Consider the following 23,387-nt stretch of genomic DNA (forward strand, 5'->3'; position numbering starts at 1 on the left):
GACTACTCACAAGATCTTAGTGCAATTAATGAATTTATATTGTTGTACATATTTTGATATCCCCCCATTCAATATTGATACATTATTACTTTCAACTCAGTTTGGCAGACAGCAAAATTCATGAAAATTTCAGTACTGTGAATGTCTCATACACTAAACTTAACTCATCGCTTTCCATGCCCTCCACTTCTGAAGAAAAACATTCTTTTCACAGAACTCGAGGATTGATAAAATTAGTGATAATGGAGTGAATTACAAAATGTGGTCATTGGAATATAAAGATACTCATACTTCCTACAATGTGCCTTTATTCTTTATATTCTAGGTATGCTATATCATAAAGCTAGTTCATATTCAACACAAATGTACCACCCCAAGAATAAAGATTTACAATAGTCATCCATTTTTGTTAAAGGTTTATACAGTTTACCATTGTGAGAAGTGATTTCAAAAAATGTTCAAGATATCACATTTGTATGTCATTTGTATCACAAAACATCCTACCATGTAAAAAATTTTGCAATAAAGCTGCATAAAACCATAACTGCAGATGGTTTAGTCTACAGCATGTAGAAACACTTTTATTAGAACTATTGTCCACATTTTGTGTATTTAACAATATATACTTAGCATTAATTATACTGATTCAAATTTTTACACTGATTGTTTCTATCCCTAACTCACATTTTAGAACTATTTTGAAGCACTACAGCTGGATTTTTGTTTCATCTGCAAATGGTTAATAAATGCCTCTAATGCCTATCAGCATTGCCTATGCTCAATAACCCCTGGGAGTCTGGGGGACTGACCCAACGTGACTGAGGTGTCAATAAAGCAGCATCGCCATTATTCCAAGCTCAGTGGAAATATGCAATTAAGAGCCGATGAGGGTGGGGGTGGGTGGGGACGATTGATAAAAATAACTGCATCCGCACAACCTCATGGCAAAGATGGATCAATATTGCTGTTTGCCACTGTTAACACTTTCATGCACACTCCACACAATATATGCGGCACAGATTTACTCAAATTTCTTCATTGTCAGTTAGGCCTAATCTATGCCAATATCTAAATATTTTCCCACATGTTGATAAATAGAGCAGTGCGTATTTGGTCTTCATCATCCACTTACCAGCTATGAGCCCTGTCACTATGTTTCATTCACAGTACTGTAAAAGTGGAAATTTTCGCGGTGTTCAAATTTTCGCGCATTTCGCGCAACCAGAAACTAGCGCGAAAATAAAAGCACGCGAATATTTTTGCTTGCCATATGTGCCTGTGCATGATGTCTTGATTCCGCGGAATTAAAAACACGCGAAACTCTTCCAACCCGGCCAATCGCGAAAAATTAGTCACGCGAAAATATCTACTTTTACAGTAGTTGATATCTATCTGATGTTCACATGCAGACTTTACACTGTGCAGGAATCAAAGTCATGTGAGTAAACATTTCTTGCACACAAAGTCAAAGTAAAGAGTCACAGTAAATTATAAATTGTGTGCATTCATAACTGTTAGAGTAGACCCTTTCAAAGAATTACAAATAATATATCTATACATGTGTATTTTACATTTTGCTAGGCAAATTTCAGTAAATTCATTCATTCATAATTTTGCAGATGAGACTATGATGCATGTCTGTACAGATTGTAATATCTCCCAGAATATGTATTGCCTTCCGTAGAGTGAGAAAGTCATCAATAGTTTCAAATATTCTACTTTTAACCTCAAACATCACACATGTCTCATGTTGCTTAAAACATAGAAGCTCAATCCCCAATTCTTCTTCTAGTACGTTCTAATTTATTCAAGCATGGCTGTAATTTGGCAATCCTGTAAAGGTACAGTACAGGCACATAGTCATTGCAGTGCAAATCTGCTACTGCAGGAGCTGAGACCGGAATAGGTGGGGGGGGGGGGGGGGGTGCATGCAGATTGACAGATAAGGTATAAAAAAGGGGGAAGAAAGAAGATTAAGCAGGCTTGAGACCCAATTTAAGGTTGGAAATGTCAGCTTTAATCCTCCTTCGCATCAAACCACTGAGTCTACGTGGGAAATGTCATCTTCAGAAGATATTAACTCTTTATGTGCCATGGTACAAAAAAAAAAAACAAACTATGTGCCATGGTACAACAAATTCCCTATGTGCAATGGTACAACAAAGCCCCTGTGTGCCATATCATCCTGAGACAGCAATGTCGTATGAATACATGTAGAAGTCATGCTTTGGGAAATCATTCTATTTTTCAATATGATGTGTGTATCTTTTACATCAAACTTTTTATTACCCTGGACAGGTAATAAGCAAAGTTGTAGAGAAAATGTGAACCTTTGCTTTGATGTGAATTGTATGTCAAATCTATGATTTTTTTTTTCTTTTAAATGACCCGTAGAACATTATTGCAGAAGCATGACTCTGCACATCAAATATTGACAGAAATTAAGAATTTACTCTCAAATCCAGTAAGAAGCACTGCTTGATAGTCAATCACTATATGAAATGCAAGCTACATGCGACAGGGATAGAAATGAGAGAAATGCTTTCATTTGCACTGTGGCATTGCCGATTAATCTATTGGTTTGGGTGGGTTTGAGCAGAACATGCAAACATGGCTCGCTGTTGAATGAGTCAAGCATGTGAACGAGGCACATAAAGAGTTAAATAGCACAGCACAGCACAGCACATTCTCTCCCATCTAACCATTTTCACTCCTTTTTGTTAATCTCTTTTGTCTCTCAAGTTTTCAAATGCTCAAAGGTATCAATGGATCAGCAGCTAGAGAGAGAGAGAGAGGGAGTGAGAGAGAGAGAGCAATTTAACATAACGTCGCTGGGGTGACAAGACCTCTTATCTACAAAATGTCAATGTTCAGGAGAGCCAAAAAACATGGCGGCCAAAGCACTGTGGTGAATGGGATATCCTTTCCTTTGACATGCCGTGGTGGCTTCATCTTTGGAGTAAGACAGTTGGGATTTGGGTAGGACATCACTTAACCAATTATTTGACCATTAATAAAAAAAAAGTCATTTTCACCAAAATTGTAGATACAAGGTCTTGTCACCCCAGCGACGATAAAGAACATACTTCTACGGGACGGGGGGGGGGTGGTGGGCGGGGGGAATAGAAGAGAAGGACAATTGATAGAGAACACTGCCCTTGCTTTACAAGTGTTTAATGCATGGGGGCAGAGCCCTTATATGGGAGCATACATAATTTATGTCTCTATCTCCCTCGCAGCAATTAGCACTAATTGGAGAACAAGGTGAGTGCTTAGGAGCTAATGAGAACGGTACATTATACCCCCTGCACAAAAATGTCATGATAAGCAGCTAGAGCCAGCAAAGAGTGAGGGACATGTATCTCTCACATTTTAATGCTTTGAAATGCTTTCCCAATGCTTTCACATGGAACTTTTAGATAATTATAGATACATGTATATTGGAATGAGGTAAAGTTTATTGACTAAAGATAGCGAAGACCGTGTCTTAGAGAGCATTTGTAGAAGAAAAGAGATGATCACTTGGTGATATATTATGAGAATGTCATATGTATACACATCTTGTTACAAATTATTTTCCCATTCAAAGTGATTTCCAATGTGACATCCATATGACCAAAAAATGAATATGTGGTGATATTGCTTAGGCGCAGGTTTGACATTTATTTCCACTGCTTATTGATGAAGTCTTGTAGTTTAAATGTAAAAATGCTGTCCTGTGCAACCATCAGGTTTTGAATTAAATCAAGACAGTCACTAAAATCTTTCCAAAATTCATATACAGTGAAATTGATGTCAAAGGTTTGCTAAACTCAACAGCCTAATTTTAACAGTTCCTTGGATCAGTAATTGCTGAACTCAAATATAAAAACTTGCTGTTGATTACGATGGCACGATAAGAAACACTTAAACAGGATGATACCAATTCCAACTGCCTTAGTCACAGGAGCCATTTCCATGCCACTCGGTAAAACCTGCGCGTCAAGTGTCACCTTGTACGTGGAATCAGGACCTCCCATTTCATTTGCTGTAATCCCACTTCAATAACAGATCAATGGGGCGGTCTACAAACAGCATGCCTGGAATAGATCTGTGCTATATCTTTCTCATGTGACTACATCACATTCCACCCACATTCTCTCCGTCCCTCTCCCTCCAAATACAAATGCATAGCCACTTCCTGCACTCCCTTTAAATCAATACTGCCTTCAGCTGGCTGTGTGCAAATGGATAAAAAAAGAGTCTCCCCATTCAGGGTTAATACTGTATGTCCCCCCCCCCCCCCCAAAAAAAAAAAAAAAAAATTACAGCGGGACCCTCTGCAATGATAACTTTAAAAATAGTGTATCAATCCAAATACAATTTCAGGGTATGAAACTATAACTCATTGCCCACATCTTGCAGAAAACCCCATTCGATTTGCTTCAGTGGTCAAAGAGAAATGAGGAATTTTATAGAGCATGCCAGGAATCTCTTCCCTCCAAGTTCTGTCTATTGTGCTTACATATTAATTTGCAGTTCCAAGAGCATCCAAGTGCTAAACTTGGAAGAATCAGACTCATGACATGCTATTCAACAATCCACATTTCTCTGTGACTGCTTAACCAAATTGAATGGGGTTTTCTGCACAATAGAGCTAGGATGTTACAAATTCTAAGACCCTGAAGTAGCATTTGAACAGTTTAATCATATTGGGTGTTATCAATGTGAAAATCCAAAATTGGATTACAATTTTGTAATTTTAAGGGGGGCATACTGTATATATGCTCCCCAATGTAAGAATGCAAAAGCTTTCCTCTTGGTCTAACTATGATGTGAAACGATACCAAAAATATTGGCAACAGTTCTATGACTCTGTCAAACATGAAACCAGATAAAAGCCTTCACTGGAAAGTCAACAATTCTGTTAGCATGTTTCCTTAATCAGTGGTGGGTATTCGTGACACCCAGAATACAGCTTGAAGAATAACCGAGACTCGTATTTACAAAATTTGTAGCAACCACTATGCAGGTGAATTCCATTCAACCAAGTGAAATTAGGAATAAATGGAAGGCAAGGCACAAAGGTAGAAGGAAGCACAAGTCATTCTGACCACAAATACTTTGGACTAGTTTAGATTCAAATATAATTCAATCTAATTTGTACCTGAATGCAAATTATGCATTCTTCAGTGGCACCATCAAATGCTGTTCCACGTTCAATGTACTACATATGGATCTAGATGTGCAGTTATATGTCCTTGATGTAATCAAAAAGAAGAATTCAGATTTCCTACTATGCTTTTCATCGGTATCAAAAACTCTGCCCTGCATCGCACCCTGTAGTATATAAAAATCTGGACATGAAAGCTGACTTCAAATCTAACTGAGATATGTTTTGAGATTGTCATCAAAAAGCCTTGGGGATAAATCACTGCAACAGCTGGGCTTTACCTAATGGCCCGAATTCACAAAGGTAGTACAATTATAACCATGGTTTAAACCATGGACAATTTGTTACGAAATTTTCGTTACGACATCAGTCATTTTGTTGATGAAATGTTCATTTTGTTACAGATTTTATTAAATCCCTTGATTTTTTGAAGAATAAATTCTGAATATATCACATCACACATTTAAGACACAAGTGACAGCAACGACAATACAACAACATTCTTGATGTGTCAAAAATAAACAACAATGTCAAAATTACTCTTTTTCACGTGAAGAGGAATTAAAAACATAAAAATATCAAAATAATTTTGCTGTAATCTGTGCGTTTTATCGAGTAGTTAACTAAATAAAATGAACAAAAGTTTCTCAAAACAATCACACACTATAATATGATTGAGTAAGGATAAACAGAAGAAGTCAAAGTCAATATAGAATTTATTCTTCCTCAAGTGCCATAGGTCATCTTTAAAAACAGATTGAAAAAAAGAAACAATTGCATCTGATTGAAAAACTGCCCTTTATCGATGTAAAATAAGCACTACCGGTAATTGTTTTGAACAACAGCCATGTTACACATAGGTATACAGACATTTATACTTGAGTATCATCAATTTGAATACAAACTATCACTCTGAATGATTAACAAACAAAAAACAAAGATTGCTTTAAATACAGGGGGTATCTTTCCCATGCCCAATTACCATGCTGTCAGAGTTGCCAATTTCAGGTGAACTACACCTATTTATTGCCATGGTAACTGTTCCAAATGCAAAATGAGGCAGACAATATTACCAATTAAAGCTCCCCAAGGGCTGCTTCCATCACATCCAATCCTAACAAGGGACAATCTCAGATTCTGCAGAGAAAAGCAAAAAAATCCTGATTGGTTTCCAAGCAGGCAGCCATTTGTCTACAATGATTGCAGTGAGCATCTGTCATTACAATGAAATCATCTCACAGCAAGCAGAGGCAACTTTTGGTTGATTGGAGCAACATCTGTGACATCTGCACTGTGAATGAAGCATAATGCGGGCTCTATACAGACCGCATTATTCATTTGCGAAACAGAGTGGGAGGGTCTTTTGCAAAATCTACTTGTTACGATTGTGAGGGGGGGGGGGGAGGGAAGTAAAGGCTTAACACTTGTCCAGACCAATTACACCTGACAAATTTCCGTGCATTCAACACTGATTAATAGCTTGTAGGAAGGCGTAATAAAATGCAGGCAGATGTTTACACTGGTTGCTATGACGTCCATTTCTAAACTCCTTGTGGCCGCTTGCAATCACGCTTCTAAACGCAGCACCTCCAGCAAATAATATCAGGTTTTACTGACCAGGATAAACGATACCAAGGAATGCATTGTACATAAAGATGAGATACACGTACCAGAACAGAGTATTACAGGCTGTAAGTGGTCCCTTGAATAGACTTAAATGTGTTTGTGACTCTGCATGCTAAAATACCATGTTCACCCTGACAAGTAGTCATTTAAATCAAAGTGGGTATTTTTGTTGTCATGGCATTGGACCATCACATATTTGTGAAAAACAGAGAAGTTTGTGAAAATAACTCATAAGTAAACTGCAGCAATATGAGGTACCGGTCTTCTCCTGACAGCTTACAGCACGTATCACTGAAAGTTGTATTTGTCGATGCATTCTAATAATCTGATCATAATTGATCTTCCACCATTCAATCACGACAGTGAGGTGAAATTCTCTTTTAAAGAATACTTGAGCTTGGTGATGAGAGTTATCCCTACGGAATACTGTTTTTACTCAGGATCTTGTGAGGAGACTGCATTCCACGCGTGAAAAGTCTGTAACTCCTTGAGTGTTCACAAACGTGTTGATCCCTCAAGCAGGTTTTTTCATGGTAAAGCGTGAAACACCTCAGTGACTTGTAAACAAGAGCCAGCAACTTTCAGGCACAAAGGTTTTCTGTTTACAGAAAGTGATATTGGCTGAACTATCCCTCTGCTAATCTGTAAATGAAAGCCTTTCATGAAGGACAATAGATGTTTTTGCAAGGAATTTGATACTCAGGCTCCAAAATAATGTGTTGGTCTTCAGTTGAACATGATAGTCGGTATCTTGTATCAGCAACAGAGGGCAGTGTACACCAGCTATTAGTCCCAGAAGCAACGCTTATCTTCTATTTGCTTATCGTCATTGTTGTTGTTGTTGTTATGTGCTAGTTGGGTCTCCTTCTTCTTTCTGGGTTGGTGTGATCTACATAGCCAGCCAATTGTCTCATGAACATGCAGCAAACACTTACTCATTGCTCCAGAAAAATTTGGCCAAAGGCTTGGATCTGAATTCTAACAAATCTAAATATATAGTTATACAGTACTTTCTCTCCAATCTGCTCGATAAAGTCTAATCACCAACCCAGCTGGGTCTAATGGTACACTTAAAGGTCCTGTTTACCTTGGGAGCAGTGATTTTAAAAATGTTCAAGATATCACTTTTGATGCATATGTGTAGGTAAGTTGTATTAAAAAAAAAAATCCTACCATATAAATTTCATTGCAATAAAGCCTATGCTTTTCTCATTAAACCATAGCTGAATATGGTTTAGTCTGGAAACATTTTTATAATAACTATTATTCACATTTTGTATGTTTAACAATACTTAACATCAATTATACTGGTCCAACTAGTTGTTTCTATTCCTAACTCACATTTTAGAACTATTTTGAAGAACTAATGCTTGGTTTCTGTTTCATCTGCAAAAATAATGCCTTTAAGCCCTGTTCATACTGTGTTCATCCCGTATTCCTCCAAGAAAATTGCTGAGCTGGAGTACAAGATGCAGTACATTCCTTTTCAAAAACATGGAATAAGGTGTGATGTACTGTTGATGCACATTGTAGGTAGGCCTATAATACATGAACCTTCATGTCCACGTGTGATACACATCCTTTATATCGACAAAATCTCATTTATTACCATGTATGTCATTATGGCCATTGGGATGCCAGTCTCTTTTTTCTTCTTTTTTTGATTTCACAAAGGATACCATACTTAGAGTGTAGAAATTTTAATGATTTTCAGTTGAAGAAACCATGGAGATTTTAAGGAGAAACAGCAAAAGATGACATGAATTTGACTGTCAATATATCTGAATGTCACATAATGAATTTTTAATCCACAAAATGTAATTCATATAAAAGTTACACCAATGCAAATCAACTCTGTTTATAATTTACAATAAGGCCCGGCAGTGGAATACATCTATGGTACATGTCGAGTTGGGAGTGCACTCATCAGTGAAACTTTTAAAATAATTTCTTTGCTGCAAGCATTTCATACTGACAGTAACTTGGCACAGCATCTGCATGTTCTCCTGTGTTCATGCTAGAGGGTCTAGCATGATCTTCAACCCGTTTTTATACTTTGCTTTATCAAAATATCCCTTGATTGTGCTTTGTGTCTTATATTACTGTAGTTTATAATATTAAACAAAGGATGGTAGACACTGCACAACTTTTGGATGTGACTGTAAAACCAGAATTGTTCACATGCATTTTTCATATTCCAATGCAAATTTTGTGAGGGCCAAGATTCACAAAATTAAAATGAATGCAAAAGTTCTTGTCTACACTATGCATTAAATGTCAGTGGCAATTCACAAAAATTTCATGCTGTGAAAAAGGCTGCTGGCTTCAATTCCTGAGAATTTATCTTGCTTTACAGTACCTCATCTTTGCAATGTGTTTTTGCTCAGCATACAAGGGGTAGTATACTGCATCAACCCTCGTAGCTCTTGCAGTTCCTTATGAGTCTTTGCTATATAATGGTGCTTCAGCCAAGTATGTACTTATTTTCACAAAATTAGAACCTCCTGGGTTCTCACTTAGTACTCAAGATGGCAGGAATGCCAAGTTCAAAAAAAATTTATGAGTGAGATATTCATGACTCAGCATCTCGGCATGTGAATATGCACGCGAGCAAGGGTGTGGGAGGGGTTTTCCCCCCTGTGGCCCGAGTCCCAGGGAGCTTTTTCAATTTCATCAGCTAGGTGCATACTTTAATATATAAGTGACTATTTTTTACTTATTTTGAAAGACAAAAGGGAAATATATCAATAATTTGCAACTATCATTTTAATCGTTTGAGCTATACTCATTATTATAGGCCCAAGTTGCAGACTTGGCCCGATGCTTGAGAAAAATGGGTGCCATGCGTGAGATCGTGAGATTGCCCCTAAATGCTTGAGTCTCACGCAGAATGCATGAGACTTGGTAGCTCTGAGATGGGTGTGGACCGAGACAACTCTTGCCTGGAACATGCTAAATGGGGCATAAGCAGGAATCATGTGGAAACGAATGACGCAATGCTCAACGTCCCTCGTGGTGATACATGTTCCGGAAAAAAATTTCATAAGAAATAATGCCTTCTATCCGGAGGTGATTGAAATCAGACCAGCATTCAAACAATGGAGGTGAAATTGCAGGAATATCATGAATCAGTTCTCCAGGTAGACAAAATTTGGGGCAGTTTGATAAAAAATGATGCCACACCATTCTACTGTAAGATATCATACATACGGACAAAGTTTTTGTCAGTAAACTGAGCTGGCATATCAATCAAAACTTAGGTTGCTAAAAGCCTAGGTACAGATGAAATTTCACTGCAAAATTTAGGGCCAGGGCCAGACAGGATACCTATGATCTTCAATTAAGTTCTTCTGCCCTTCCAGCGCCTACAAATGCATTACCGGTATTGTCTTCTAATTGAGGCATCTTGGTTTGTGAAGGCCAGATAGGTTGCAAAACAGGCTTCCTTAGTACCAAACGCTTTCTTAATGAAATACTACTCTACAGCATTAGGAATACCAAACTGACATAAAAACTAGTTTACCATTACTCGCCTTAAAGGTAAACTTACCAAACCAATTCCCATTGAGGTCTCATAATGGCAAGTTGATTTCCTAGGTCTGTTCAAAAACTGGGGTCCTTCAGAAGTGAGGTTCAACAAGAATTTCTGGTCTAAATTACTGATGGAGAGAACGTCTCTGAAAGAAAACGTGCTATGCTTCGGTGACTGTAGCTCTATTGTGCAGTGGTGTTTATCGGTCCTCTGTTTTGGCTCCTTATCTCTTCACCAAGTCTTGTCTGCATCGTGCCGCGCAGTTAATCATTAAACTCATCACTGCTCAAAGTGTAGTCTACATGCTTACGTCATGTCAGGAGATAAGCCAGAAGCTTCAATGCGTTCTTCAGCTGGGGAAATTGATGCATTGGCTCTCATATTCTTCATACTAAGTGTGCAAAATCAAAGATGGGTGAATACAAGGCAAAATAACAAAGCTGTGTATTATCTGATGAATACATCTCAAGCTAATTTTACCAGCTGAGTAGCAGCATTGCCCAAAGAGCTGTCTGCCTTTAAAACCCACAGAGTAATACTACCTGAGCATACAAACACTTGCAGTAATTGCTATATTGAGACGAAATTTAATGATTCTGATCGTCTGTTACAAAGTTAAATTGCATTTCAATAAGCACTTAGCAATTGTCAAGATAGCCTAGATTACGTTCTGCATCAGTTACTTTCAAGTAGATCACGGACATTTCATCAAACCCTTTGGGGCCCATATACTTCGTAAAAGGCTGCGATGATTGCAGCATGCAATTAGTGCAATTCAGTGTTTGTTTCATAAAATGTTCATCTGAGAATACTACTGAATAGCCCATATTCATCTATACTATTTGGTCTTCCATGGGGTATAGTTGGATGTGAGGTGGACAACTTCACTGACCCTGCTCTTTGTGTCGAATGAATAATAAAGTAAGATCTTTAATGTATGTGAGTTGGCAATATGGCAGCAACTTCAACAGTTACAGTTGAATGTTTGTGCCCAGTTTCAACCATGGTGACTGAGCTGAGTTGTAATTTTTATAAAGTGTGTGATCTGAACATCTGTTGATCCTGTAATCCCTTGGCAGATTGGCACTAAAGACCCAGGGCTAACTGTCAATGAAAAGGAATGAGATAATCCACTTAATTCCTCTGCATACCAATGGCTTTGTAGTGGGACTATGGACTTGTTACACCTCACTGGGTTTGTGCGTACAGATATCCCATGACCACGTTTCAGAACAAATCAGTTGGAAGCCCATGAAGTGATCTGGGAATATCAAAGTTAAGACACATGGCTAGCTAATATTGATGTTTAACTTATACTCAGAATAATTCACAATCATGGAAAGTCTACACATCCATTCAATGTTATCAACTGCTAACTACTGACACTATATATAAAATACCTTTTATTTTATCAACAGAATATGGCTAAATGTACAAGAGAGTAAAAATGATGGATGGCTCAGTTTTCTCATTCATGTGTCTGTGTGTTTAGACTTATTACCTCCACCAAGGAAAGAGGAGGTTAAGTGATCATCGCCGTTGGTTTGTCTGTTTGCAAAATACCTCAAACGATTGTGTACGGATTAAAACTAAACATGCATAAAATGTCAATATTGACAAAAGGAACACCTCATTCAATTTTGGTAGTGATCTGAGAAATCTTATAAATTTCTGAAGGATTTTTTTCATCTTTTGGCATATAAGGTTAACAAACTTGGGGTTCAAGCTGAGCGCTCTAGAGGTTTACGTGCATACGCGCACTAAAGCTCGTGCTCTGCTCGGGTAAGGTGCCATGCAGTGACGTAAACAAAAGGCTTCTATTTTGGGAAATTGCATGTGTGTATTCCAGTAAGAGTGGAAACAGAGTTGCTGGCTTTGTGGAGGTCTGTGCTCTCCGAGTGCTTTTCTAGTTTAGGTGGCAACTGATAGAGCACTCAAACACTGAACAAGCCACCTAAAAACCAACAGCTTTAAACTTAAAAGTCCCCTCCTAAGGGAGCAATAAGAAAGTGGCTTGCCCAAAGGCACAACAGCACACTAGGGACATCTTGAATGAAAGTCTGCAGTCCTATCCACTCAATCACAATGGTCATTCAAGTCACATCCACCACCCCTACCCTGGGAAAAATCTACTTTAAATATTTCTGGTTTGAAAAGTAATATTTTGTGACTCCCTATTAAAATACTTGCTGCATTATTCCTTACAATATGATTGACAGGTGACTGCTACAGTGGGCTTGACTACATAAATCTTTCTTAAATGACAAGAAGAAACACTGACAAAGGGACAGACAAACTGACCACAGACAAAATCCCCCTGTGAACCTTTATGGCTTTGGCAGGAATACCTATTCTTTCAACAATCTCTAGTTTGGACTATTACCATGCATGCTGTGATCTTCTTGCTGTTTCCCAATGAACAACCAAATCATAAAATGTGTTCATGCACTGCCAGGCTTGCTCTGGGAGACAACGTGCTGCCAACTAGGTCCCAATGAACGCAGTAAACAGCAGACACAGGATGGCGCACTGCCCAACCCAGCCCAAGAGATGGCGTGCCGACAACGGCATCCGCATACGTGCTATAACCTGCGTGCGTGTGCACGCACCAACGTGCCTCATTGTACCTGATGAAGCTCTGCAATAGTGACCAAAACATTGCACACCTTTCTACAATTTCTTCGCGAGACAAAAGATTAATTTGTTCCCCTATCATCATATCAGGGGGGTGTTTCATCAACGCTTGTCAGCGCTGACAACTGTCGGTGCTGACCAATTTCAGCAAAATCCTTGGTTTTGATTGGCTGAGATGCTCTGGTCACTGACTGTTACTATGGTGACTCAAGTTGTCAGCGCTGACAAACGTTGATGAAACACCCCCCTGGATATAATTTTAAAAGATGTTAACTATCCAGTGCGTGTTAGCAGTCATTAATGTAGAAATCCTAGAACTGACCTGCTGCAATTTGCTGTGTTATTTTGAAAACCTGTGAACTTTCCATCAGTCGCCTCACTTTTATCCCTCTCTCCTAAAGCCACGACCGTCAGATCCTGACAGGCGAATATTGACATCCTGCAGTCTCCAAATTTGCTTGTGCGATGGGTGAAATGGGAGTCAATATATGTCCAGCCACCATTTGGGAAGGATCATGTTACTAACAACGGGCTCCATGTTTGACACCGCTCTTTGCAGCACAAACTTGTGAAAGTGGAAAGAAACTTAGAAAAAAAAAAAACACCTCGGCAAAGCTTGTAAAATATTTAGAGAAGCTTTAATACAGACACACAATCATGCATCATAGACAGCATGGAATAAAGATGTGCAAGAAAATCTTGAAGGTGGAAAACACAAATCCACTATCAAATAATTATTCACCTTTAACACAAACATACATGTTACATACTCTGAAAAATGAGAATAAATTATGACAATAAACATGACAATAAATTGCTATTCCTAATTACATGAATCTAGTCCAGCAACCCAAAATTGAGCTGGTGATTTTTTAGAGTTAGTGTTGTTTTGGGGATATGTCATTACTGTGAAGTCCACATTATCCCAAATAAATATGACTTTGCCTATAAATCATTCACATAAGTGTTACTTGTATTTGTTGAGTACTCTCAATGTCAAATTATACAATACTGTATACGCCGAATATTTCGCGAGGTTTTTATTTTCGCGAATTTCATGAGTCAGGTGCTAGTCGCGAAATTAAAGAAATGCAAAAATGTTGACTTTGATCCCGATGTGAATGTGACGTACGCATATTTCTCTGTTTAGTACAGGACTCCACGATCATGAATTTAACTACTCACGAAATCGTCAGGAATTCCCGATTCGCGAAAATTTAGACTGCGAAATACATTTATATGGCGGATACAGTAAACATCTGCCAGTAAACTTTGATGGTGAAAATCTTTGAGAGGGCTGTAAAAAAAGCAAAGAGCAAAGTTTATTGAAATGACAAGTAGTAGGTCTAATATAAGATTTTTATCATATTTCATCATGGATTTTGTATGCCACTGCTTATTGATCCTTGCAATATTTCCCTTTAAATCTTAGTATGATGGAATAATATGCTATGAAGGTATACACTGTGTGTCATGGTGATTCTATAGATATTATATGTAAACAGCAAGACAACTGATTTGCAATATACAGTATGTATGTGGGTAATTCCATGAAGTTGGGGCACAAAGTGTTACATTTTAGCATAACTCAATACTAATTATGCTATACATATATTGTTTATAGGCTGTACATTTGTATTGAGACCATACATTTTCCTGGAAATTTTGTGCCATTCAGACTCAATTTTGATGAAGTAATTTTTAAAAAAATGTAACGGTGTCCTGTAGCATCGTGACGTGTCCATGTAGCATCGTGATAGTTAAAATCTGGTCCTAAAAGACAAATTAATGCAATATGCTTGACCAAAATTTGATATAATATGCATAATTACTCGATTAGTCAGATAGCTGAATATCTTTACTCTCCTTTCCACAGTCTTACTTTTACAAGAAAATTACAAAATGTGTCACTATGCTACGCGGTGTCCACCAAATGTAACAAAAAAGGACACCGCGTAGCATCGTGATACATTTTGTAATTTTCTTTTAAAATGAAAACTGTGTACAGGAAATTTGAGATATTTAGCTATCTGACTAATCTAGTAAATATGCATATTGCATCAAATTTTAGTCAAGCTAATTGCCATAATTTGTCTCTTAAGACCAAATTTCAAAATATCACGATGCTACATGGACACGTCACGATGCTACAGGACACCGTTACATATTGTTTAATAACTTCATCAAAATTGAGTCTGAATGGCACAAAGTTTCCAAGAGAATGTGTGGCCTCAATGCAAATGTAAAGCCTACAAACAATAAATGTATAGCATAATTAATATTGAGTTATGCTGAAATGTATTTTTCAAATATCACGATGCTACATGGACACTGCCCCAACTTCATGGAATTACCCATGTAATAATCTCACAAAGATATTGCCTCCCACTAGTCAAAGTGGTGTATCATATCTACGGTGGGAAATCACTAACTTTTCCCCTGAAAAAGTAGTATTATACTGTAATTATTTGTCATTCCATCATTGCGATTCGTAATTGCTAATTCAAGCACTTGCAAAAATTGTCTTACAAATTCTATTATGCAAAATATGTGCTGTATACAGTATCATCTTCAGATGAAGGGGTCATTCCTGTAAAACATCCTTGACAGTGTGTGTTTGTTTTTAATGTGGATGTACCACCAACTTTCCCGTACTGACTAGCATCGTAAATGAGAAAACCCACATACAGTACTATTACAGTGTAGCTAAGAAACTGAAAGTAGTAACTCCCAAGACTTGACACAACATAAACATTCTAACGGTTCTATGAAATAGTGCTGGTAAATAGAGTTATTGTAAGGGGCATGAAGACACAATTGCAGAAATCATTTGAAGTATTGTTAATTTGCAGAATTATTACCTAGCTATATGCTCAATATTTGATATTTGTAATTTAAGAAATACCAAAACGAAGATAAAAATATAATTTAACTATATAACCAACACACACACACCAAAAAAAAAATATATATTTTCATCAATTGTGAAATAAAAAAATATTCAAAACTGAATGAAAAATACAGAGAAATGCAACATTTGGTATCTTTAGTCATTTAGTGACCTTAAATGTAAATGGGTACAGGTACACCGTTTGTACCTTTAAAATGGCACTCAGTGTGACAGACAGACAAACAGCTGTGGGCCTGAACTCTGAAAAGTGGTGAGAAATTTCACAGGAAGAGAGAGGGCTATGCTCTCTCTCCATCGTTGAAGAGGTGAGGAGGTGGGGATGGGGGAGGAACTCAACAACCGGCTGGAGTCAAGTGTAGGCATCCACTGGGAGCTGGGTGGGGAGTGTCGCCAGAGCCTCACAAATATTGACTGGCAAAGAACTGCCCTGGGGGATAATGATTTCTTTGCAAAATCCAGCTCAGAGTTGAGCTCTATGGAAGAATAAAGATATTACCGGGCTGAGAGGTTCAGGCTTGCGGGGGTGGGGGGGGGGGGATGCAAATTTCATATTGAGTGACTTCAGCTGTTTGTGGCGGTGTAGATTTTGACTGAAATCAATTTGCCTAGGTGTGATGAAGACTCACGATGAAGGAAATTAATGTGAGCGAAGAGTTACTGCTCACGATAGAAGCACATAGATTTATAGCGTGAATTGTTGATGATGGAAATTAGGGTTCTGCTGAATTGGAACCATCTGAGTGTAAAGAAGATTCAGGAATGAAATCTGAAAAGACTGATCTTTTTATTGAAAGTATGTTATTCATCTCTGGTAGATGTGAATATGTCATCTAGAGCTTCAATGCCATCTAAGGTACACTCAACACTTTTCCACATCTAATAGTATGAATCGTGATTCATATTGTATTCTACAGAATATGTTCTTTAGACCTACATAAATGAAAAAATCAAAGGTTCTTTTTGAAATCAAAACCATCCAAAAAAAAAAAATCATAGAAAAGACATTCTGTAGCGCAAGAATTATAATACCGTATGTCCCCCCCAAAAAATTACAACGGGAGCTCCGCAATAATGGTTTTGAAAATAGTGAATCAATCTACATACAAATTCAGGGTATGAAACTATAACTCATTGCCCACATCTGACAGAAAACCCCATTCGATTTGCTTCAGTGGTCAAAGAGAAATGAGGAATTTTGTAGAGGATGTCAGGAATCTCTTCCATCCAAGTTTTGTCTATTGTATTCACACAAAAGAGCATCGAAGTGCTAAACTTGGACAGACTCATGATATGCTTCAAATACAACAATCTACATTTCTCTGTGACCGCTTAACCAAATTGACTGAGGTTTTCTGCAAAATAGAGCTACACTTTGTAAGATGTTATATTTTAAGACCTTGAAGTAGCATTTAGACAGTTTACTCATATTGGGTATTGGGCAAGTCCAAGATAAGGTCCCCTCAGAAGGTAAAATTTCATCTTTGCTCAATATTGACATGTTTGGTATCATTTTGAAGCTTATGAGTTGAAGTTTTGATTTCCGTGGAGGAAAAAATGATATTATGTAAATTTATGCAAATTTCAAGGGCTTCATTTGCATAAAATGAAACACAGCGTTACGTATGGGACATTTTTAAAAATTCATATTAATTCAAAGGAAAGCAAATAATATTTTATTAATATGTGGACATAAGAAGTTCATCACATAGTTTAACTTGGTATAAAAATTTAGGGATTATGCAAATGATTATGCAAATTAGCTCGTGTCCTATCATGAGATGTCCCATACGTAACAAAATGAGGTCATTTTTTTAGGTTTTTTCTGAAATTGCTAAGGTTATTTTAATGCCCTTTTGGAAAGTTCTAATTTATTGTTTAGAGAAATTAAATACCAGAGAAAAAAGAAAAAAAAGTAAAAGAAATATTTTTTATTAGGCATTGAAATAATGTTACGTATGGGACAAATGCGTTACGTATGGGACATCCTCATACATATTGCATGTGAATGCATGTAGCTAGCTGGGAAGGTCTCTCAGTACACAAATGGTCAATCATCCTGAAGAAAGCATCCCAACATTGTAGCTACTTTTTGAGTTATAGACACTTGAAACAATACATGAACTTGACTGAACAATTTTCAGAAAGGGGGAGGGGAAAATGGCAAAATACACAATGAAAAAATCAGCATTAAAGGGATGGTATAGTTGTTTTTTTTTTAGAAATGGGGATTCAGTTTTCAACATTTAAAGAGATGATTGGAAACCATTTATATGAATAAGTTAAGAGCATAAAATCCTAAGACTAGAGGAATTCAAAGTTTATGTGATGGAGATCCAATTTGAAATGGTTGTGATATACACGTATATGGAAAAAAACAAGTAAAATGATTTTTTTTTTATTGCAAGTGATACACAAATTGTCCTTATTCAGTTTTCAGTAGTAGCCACAACAAAATTCATGGGTATACATACTGAGTTGTGACTCTAATCAATGACCTGACTGCTAGACAGACATCATAATATCTCAATCACTGGGGTTCCACGCAGCAGGTATTGCTTATTTATTAAACTTAATATTTCTTGTGTCAAGTTGTTTTTTATTGAAACTAAATGGCAAACTGCCCTTCATCAATGCAAGTAAACACTTTAAACTATTCAATTTTTCAGTAGTAACTATCCTGATAAAAATAGGGCATATAATATACTCAGGTTGGTCATAAAAAATATAGAATATGATTGGAGGTGGTTATGATGGTAAATATCTGGGGAATATTGTTCCCTTGTCAATCAGGATCAGTATTTGAGTTATTTCAACTGATTCCACCTCAATGATTATGCAAAAATTTGTTTAAATGGGCATTTTGCAAAATTATTTTGCAAAATACCCATAAACATGGTTCTCCACACACTAAACGAATGGGGGACAAAGGGCATGCATACCCAGGTTGGTCATAAAAATATAAAAATATGATTGAATATGATTATGATGGTGAATATTTGGGGAATATTGTTTCCTTGACAATCTGGATCAGTATTTGAGTAGTTTCAACTGATTTTACTTCAATAATTATGCAAAATACCCATAAACATGGTTCTTCACACACTAAATGAATGGGGGACAAACTGTCCCATACGTAACTGTCCCATACGTAACACGTCATGTCTGTCTTTAATTAGATCCTGTAATTAGAGCTTTTTGCCTAATGACATGAAACTTACCTGTGATAATCTTGAGTGTTGTGACTTTCATCACAGTGAGTTACAAGTTGTAGAATGATATACTTTCAGAGAGTTTTGAGGTTGAAAAAAATGTTCAAAAAACCAAAATTTTTCTGGTCCCATACGTAACGGCACATATTTTCTCTTCTAGAATAGAATTGTCTAGGTAATTTTTCTCAATTTTTTACATGATTATACTTCTTCTAGATATCAATCACCATGATGAAGTTCAATATGATCAAAGGCCATTAACACTATTTTTCAGGTCATAAAAGTCTCTGAATGTCCCATACGTAACGTGCGCATTATCTTGGACTTGCCCTATTATCAATGCGAAAATCTGATTGTAATTTTTTAGGGGACATACTGTACATTGCACACTGTAATATTCAGCCAGTATGCTCACTAAATTCAGCAAAAATGCAAAAATTAATTTAATAAATCCTTACTCATAAAACATGACCTTGTCAAGTCATGATAATTGACACCAATAAAGGGACATGCTCTACTCAACCAATGCAAAGAAGAAAAAAAAACCCTGAAATTAAGAACATTTAAAAAAAATACAAACATGTACAGTGTACTCAGGGCCTACACTTGTACATAACTCTCAAAACTTACAATATCTTTCAATGTAAGGGTTTGCAAAGTTTTGTGTATACATGATACATCCATGCTTTTGCTACAATACTACTGGCCTGATGGATTATGTATGTACATTTGTATAACATAGACATTCAAGGATGAAAACAACAACAACAAAACCACATGATCAAGAGAGTGGCAGGCAATGCATCAATAGCAAAATGGCATTTAGTAAACAAAACAAGCAGTTTTTCCTTGAGGATGGATCAAATTGGAGCAAACCACCTTCAATCCACTGCATCAAAAATGCCTGAGGACTGTGTCCATCCACACAATATGAACTCTGACCCATATTCACCTTCACTGCAAACTCCGCTCAGTAAATTGCCACAAATCCGAGGACGAAAAGTAAACATTTTCAAGCTTGGGGTCACTCTCTAAGCATGATGAACTGTGACACGATTTTAATACTTTTTTTTCCCCCTATTAATCCTATTTTATTTGAAGTCTACCTTTAAATGAAGAAGAAAAGAATCATCATCATATGTGTGATCAATACAGGGAAAGAGTGCTTCAGGAAGAAGGCCTTTGAAACTGAATGTCTAAATCTGTGCACTGAAGCAACACCATTCTACACTAAAAAACCTGTTTGCAGACCATTATGACATCACTAAAGGTAAACACTACGGCATGTTGATTTTTCGACGATCCTCACACCAATCTTAACAATGCACACTGTGTACCAGACAAGGAGCTAGTGATCGTCTCAATTCATAGGGCTTGTATCGGTACAGTGAGATGAATGGAACAGCACATTCACACTCATGATGACAAATTTTTACACCAAAGATAATTTATTAAGAATGTTAACAGAGCCTACAAAGGTCATAGCCATGTATTCTAAAAAAATGGATGGAAAAGGTTTCTTGCTATTTATTTGATATATCATTCAAATTACCGTTGCAAGCTTAACACAAGGGAAGCAAATTATACACCAGTACCACCACAAGAATTTATGTTTTAATCTGCTCTAATTCATTAAAATACAAACATTTGATTGTTACTTTATTTCTACATTTCAAAGCTTGTAATTGATCAACAAAATGACATAAATTACATGCCATCAATCATGCTATCTTCTGAAATATTGTTATAATGCATAAATTCAGCTTTTGGAGTCGGCATTGCATGGAAGATCAGAATTAAAAGCTACAATCTGTATACAGGGAAACAAAAAAAATGACATTCCCCGCCAGGATTCCTTGCAACCTTAAAAAAGTTTGAAGACTGGTCTACATGATCTCATCTCCACAGGTCACTTGGTACACATGAATTTTGTGGCTGCACTATGGCAAATTCAGGGGCAGTGCATTTAATCATCTTCCTACGGCCTAGACTGTTACCAATCATGCAGAAGGAAACATTTTGATTTAAAGGGATGGTATATAGTAAATTGGTTGAGGTGAAATTCGGCTTTTAATTTTTTGACAGACACTTAGAAACAACTTCATGAAATGTTGAAAAGCATACAATTCTAAGAATAATTCAAACTTTATTTGAAGAAAATCTGTTTTGAAGTGGCTGAGATATCAAAAAAAAAACAAAAACCACCAAACAAACAAACATCTTAAAACAAAGCGATTCTAGTAAAAGATGTGTCCCACCTTTGCTTTGTTTGGATATCTCAGCCATTTCAAAACCAATTTTCATCAAATAAACTTTGAATTCATCTTTAATAGAAATGCTCTTTCATATTTCATATGAGGTTTCTCTTTATCTCAAAAAATCATCGAAAAATGTTAGAAACCTGAAGTCCCCTCTCAACCGAAACTGTACCAACCCTTTAATGTACAAATTCAAGTCCACAGCAAGTTCACTTTCAAAGCATGATGAAAAAAAAGTATGAAAACAACCACAATGCTATGCTTCTATCAAAATCAGAAATGACATAGAAATAGTTCCCTTCAAATTCCACAGCAGGTCACCTCTCAAGGCATATTAGAGGAATTAAAAAAACAAAACAACAAAAACCCAACTTGCTTGAATGCTACAGTCTAGTTCTATCGATACCGGAAATGAAGTTGGAAAGTTTGGAATGTTGAGCTGCTTTTCCATAAAATCGTGGTATCAGGAGCAAGTTATAAAAAGTACATAATCTGTAAACTGGAGAGTGATGACATCAAGCGAAAAGTTCTGTTTTCACAAACACACACTTTTTTTTTTACACCCACCCACACGAAGAGCATACAACACAGAGATGCCAAGATCGGAGGAGCACTATTAAAGTACGAGATTTGCAGTGTGAAGTGACCCCATGGGGGGAGGGGGGTTGTTGGAAGGGGGATGTGATGTCCCCCTCCCATGTTAAGGAACTTTAAAGTTTAATATTCTTAAAATGGTTATTGTGCAATCTTGTGCATACCTGATAATAAATATATTTCAATTCATTCTGATAAAAAAGTGATTACTCTGGTGATTGGAAATCCATTCTTTCTTTCTTCTTCGTCTTCTTTTTTTTTTTTTTTTTTTTTTGGGGGGGGGGGGGTTCACTCTATTTTAGAGTGCCATGAGAAAAAGCTTAAAGGACTGTAAAAGGAGTGTGAGAAAGACCCTTGATGCCTGAGAGTGGCTGAGGCATGAGTCTCATGGTTGTCAGACTTGGTAGGTCTGACAACAAATAATCCAAAAACAAAACAAAACAAAACAAAGGGGCTAAGACTATCACAGTCTTCCTACAATGTCTTCCTACAGAACTTATTTGTCCCAACCGTATAACAGCAGACACATAGCGCGCATAAAAATGATAGTAAAAAGTTATAATTTTTATTGATTTATTATATGTAAAATAATTATATTATAAAGATAAAGGCGTAAATATTCATATTTGAATGACGCGCCTCAAATACAAAAACAACAACAACAACAATGTAATATTTTTATAATCTAATGACACTATGCTGTGCATCCCTGTACCTGTTGCAGTAATTTGGAGCATACCACCCACTATATCTGGACCAGCCTTCACTTATTGGAGACGATATTTAGGGATAGGTAGAGATAGCAACAAAGACAGGACGATTTGAAATGAATATCGTAGCTCTTTGGTTTGCAGCAACTGTGCTGAACATACTGAAATCACTCACAACTGCTGGTCTACAGCACATACTCATCGCTCCAAACACTAAGCAGTACACTTCAAAGAAGCAAGAAACTCACCCAACAAAACAATGTTAAAATCTCGCAAAAAGCGTTTCGCAACTAATCCACAGATTACAGATCATACCACACTGGACTCGGTAACTAACCAAATTCCTGTAAACCAGTCAGCATACTGCCCAATCGCCGTCGGCGCGCCGGCCAGGCGCAGGCTCAGCTCAGCCGGTCGCTCTCCCTCACTTCCCCAGCAGCTGCCGCAGGGTGCTTTAGTCTAGACAGACATCTAAGTATTGTTTCACAGCGGTGATATTCCTGGCCACTTAATAGGCTAAACCATGATTCAATGAATGGCAAAACAGAAGTGACGTACTCTAAACTAAAAGACGTTTGTTGAGCTCACGATTACAGCGACAGCTTCACATATGTGCATGCTGAGGATGTGGATGTGTGTTTACTTCAAGCTATTCGCCTCCTGTACCGTACCCACCTCCGCTCGGCGGCGGCGTCTATCTAGGACTGAAGTTACGGCTCCGAGCCAACGCCAGCCCGGTGAGTTGGTGCGGCACGCACACG

General features: G+C 37.2%; 1 pseudogene; it reads right to left on the reverse strand.

Annotated features, from left to right (window-relative positions):
* Positions 1-23,269, reverse strand: part of LOC139738126 (uncharacterized) — a 58,266-nt pseudogene extending 34,997 nt beyond the window's left edge.
* Between the last annotated feature and the right edge of the window lie 118 nt (positions 23,270-23,387).

This window comes from Diadema antillarum, unplaced genomic scaffold, assembly GCF_040938485.1.
Source record: "Diadema antillarum isolate AM-2024a unplaced genomic scaffold, OU_Dant_1.0 seq00000723_RagTag, whole genome shotgun sequence".
In the NCBI taxonomy this organism is placed as follows: Eukaryota; Metazoa; Echinodermata; class Echinoidea; order Diadematoida; family Diadematidae; genus Diadema; species Diadema antillarum.